At 43.1% G+C, this 3,655-nt stretch overlaps 1 non-coding gene across 1 annotated transcript; it reads right to left on the bottom strand.

Annotated features, from left to right (window-relative positions):
* Window positions 1–628: 628 nt before the first annotated feature.
* Window positions 629–735, bottom strand: LOC141675315 (small nucleolar RNA R71). The gene has a single exon (XR_012555973.1). It is a non-coding gene; the product is annotated as a small nucleolar RNA R71 (small nucleolar RNA).
* Between the last annotated feature and the right edge of the window lie 2,920 nt (window positions 736–3,655).

Raw genomic sequence — 3,655 nt, forward strand, 5'->3', positions numbered from 1 at the left:
TTAGTTTATGTACTTACCATCATTGGTCATTAGGACTCAGTGATTAGGACGTAGTAGTTACTTACTCTTTTCAGTTGTGTTTCAGGTACTTTAGCAAGCGTTTATGCAAACTCGTTCTCGTGCTCGCAAGAGGACTTTAGATACAGCTGAGGAGACAGACGAAGTTCTTGATATTCCGGAGAAGTTAGATTTTGAGGATTCGGATTCAGGAACTGAGCAGAAAGAACCAGTAAACATGGGAGATCGTATTGTTCAAGCTGATCCAGCTCTTATGGATTTTTCTCGGCCTAAAATTGATGACATTCAGTCAAGCATCCTTCATCCGGCTATTCAAGCTAACACCTTTGAAATCAAGCCGGGCACTATTCAGATGGTGCAGAATTCTGTTTCTTTTGGAGGAGCGGCAACTGAATACCCCAACATGCACATAAGGAATTTTGTCGAGATCTGCAGCACTTTTAAGTATAATGGCGTGACTGATGAGGCTATCAAGTTGAGGCTTTTCCCATTCTCATTGAGGGATAAGGCTAAAGACTGGTTACATTCTGAACCAGCTGGGTCCATCACTACGTGGCAAGATCTTGCGTAAAAGTTTCTGGTGAAGTTTTATCCAATGGCAAAGACTGCTGCTATGAGGAGTGCTCTTACTCAGTTTGCGCAGCAACCTACAGAATCTATGTGTGAGGCTTGGGAACGCTACAAGGAAATATTGAGAAAATGTCCACATCATGGAATGCCGGATTGGATGGTGATCACTGGTTTTTATAATGGTTTGGGGGCCCAATCTCGGCCCATGCTCGATGCAGCAGCTGGAGGAGCCTTATGGGCTAAAAGCTATACTGAGGCGTATAATCTTATAGAGACGATGGCTGCAAATGAGCATCAAAACCCAACTCAGAGGATGACGTCAGGCAAGGTCGCAGGTTCTCATGCTACGAATCAGTGTTCTCTTGTCAACGAATCTGTTCAGTATGTGAATAATTATCAGTGACAACAGCAGCCTGTGCGAGCGACCTATCATCCTAATAACAGAAATCATCCAAATTTCAGCTGGGGGAATAATCAGAATGCTATTCAGCCACCATATCAGCAAGGAGTGAGTAAACAGTTTAACCCACCTGGATTCCAACAACCACAGCAGTATGCTACAAGGCAATCATATCCTCAACAGGGAAGTGCAGCTGCACCTATTAGTGCTTATTTTGAGGAACTTAAGCTGTTATGCAAGAGTCAGGCGGTTTCTATCAAGACCTTGGAAAATCAAATCGGTCAATTAGCCAATGCAGTGTTCAATCGTCAACCTGGCACTCTTCCCAGTGACACGGAAGTACCAGGCAGGAAGGAAGCTAAAGAGCAAGTCAAGGCTATTACCTTAAGGTCTGGAAAAGTAGCTGAGGCTGAAAAGGCAAAAGAAGTAGAAGCTGAAAGTAGAGAAGAAGAATCTAAGCAAAAGGAGAAAGCGGCGGAACCAATGAAGACTACTGTTGAACACATTCTGCCTGAGGCTAATACAGGGGAGAAACAGCTCTATCCTCCACCACCTTTTCCTAAGAGATTGTAGCAACAAAAGCTGGATAGACAGTTCAGGAAGTTTCTGGAGGTGTTCAAGAAACTTCACATCAATATACCTTTCGCTGAGGCTCTGGAACAAATGCCTAGTTATGCGAAGTTTATGAAGACTATTCTTTCAAGGAAGGTGAAACTGGATAACCTTGAAACCGTTGCTCTCACGGAAGAATGCAGCGCTGTTCTGCAGCAAAAGTTACCACCAAAACTGAAAGATCCAGGAAGCTTCACCATTCCTTGCACCATTGGCAATCTAACTTTTGACAAGTGCCTTTGTGATTTGGGAGCAAGCATTAATCTGATGCCGTTGTCGATCTTTAAAAAGCTGGATCTGCCTGATCCAAAACCCACATACATGTCGCTACAATTGGCGGACTGTTCCATTACTTACCCAGGGGCATAGTTGAGGATGTGCTCGTCAAGGTGGATAAGCTCTTCTTTCCAGCAGATTTTGTTATTCTGGATTTTGAGGAAGATAAGAAGATTCCCATAATCTTGGGAAGGCCTTTCTTGGCTACTGGTCGTACCTTGATAGATGTGCAAAAAGGTGAACTTACTATGCGGGTCCATGATCAGGATGTGACCTTCAATGTATTCAAGGCAATGAAATTCCCTACAGAAGATGAGGAGTGCTTAAAGGTGGATGTGATTGATACTGCGGTTACTTCGGAACTCGATCACATGCTAATGTCTGATGCATTGGAAAAGGCCTTATTGGGGGATTTTGACAGCGATGATGAAGATAGCAACGAGCAATTACAATATCTGAATGCTTCTCCATGGAAACGAAAGCTGGACATACCATTTGAATCTCTTGGTACTTCTGACCTTAATAATGCTGAAGGGAAGCTCAAACCATCAATAGAGGAAGCACCTACCTTGGAGCTCAAACCATTACCTGAACACTTGAGGTATGCTTTTTTAGGTGATTCATCTACGTTACCTGTTATTATTTCATCTGACCTTTTAGGTAGTGAGGAAGACAAGCTCTTAAGGATTTTGAGAGAATTCAAATCGGCTATAGGATGGACCATAGCAGACATCAAGGGGATAAGTCGTAGTAAGCCAACTGTGGAACAGCAGCGAAGACTGAATCCCATCATGAAGGAGGTGGTGAAGAAAGAAATTCTGAAATGGCTAGATGAAGGCATCATTTATCCTATTTCTAACAGCTCGTGGGTGAGCCCCGTACAATGTGTACCTAAGAAGGGAGGTATCACTGTGGTCGTAAATGAAAAGAATGAGCTCATCCCTACTCGAACAGTTACAGGATGGAGAGTATGCATGGATTATAGAAAATTGAACAAAGCCACAAGGAAGGATCACTTCCCCCTTCCATTTATTGATCAAATGCTTGACAGATTAGCGGGTCATGAGTATTTTTGTCTTCTGGATGGTTATTCCGGGTATAATCAGATTTGTATTGTACCAGAGGATCAGGAAAAGACTACCTTCACTTGTCCATTTGGCACATTTGCTTTTCGCAGAGTTTCGTTTAGGTTATGTGGCGCCCCGGCCACTTTTCAGAGATGTATGATGGCTATATTCTCTGACATGATTGGAAATAACGTCGAAGTGTTCATGGATGACTTCTCCGTCTTTGGACACTCATATGATGAATGTTTGAATAATCTGCGCGCCGTACTCAAAAGATGCGTGGAAACTAATTTGGTGCTTAATTGGGAGAAATGTCATTTTATGGTGCGTGAAGGCATTATCCTTGGGCATAAGGTCTCTAGCAAGGGTCTGGAGGTGGACAAGGCCAATGTGGGAGTCATTGAAAATCTTCCCCCACCTAATTCTGTGAAAGGAATCCGTAGTTTTCTTGGTCATGCGGGTTTTTATCGGCGATTCATCAAGGACTTTTCAAAGATATCTAAGTCGTTGTACAATTTGCTTGAGAAAGATGTGCCGTTCAAATTTGATGATGAATGTTTGGCAGCATTCGAGACTCTCAAGAAGAGTTTGATCACTGCACCAGTTATTACAACACCAGATTGGACAGAACCGTTTGAGATGATGTGTGATGCGAGTGATTATGCGGTAGGTGCAGTTCTGGCACAGCGCAAGAAAAATCTCTTCCATGTGG

This window comes from Apium graveolens, chromosome 7 (genome assembly GCF_009905375.1).
Source record: "Apium graveolens cultivar Ventura chromosome 7, ASM990537v1, whole genome shotgun sequence".
Taxonomy (NCBI): Eukaryota; Viridiplantae; Streptophyta; class Magnoliopsida; order Apiales; family Apiaceae; genus Apium; species Apium graveolens.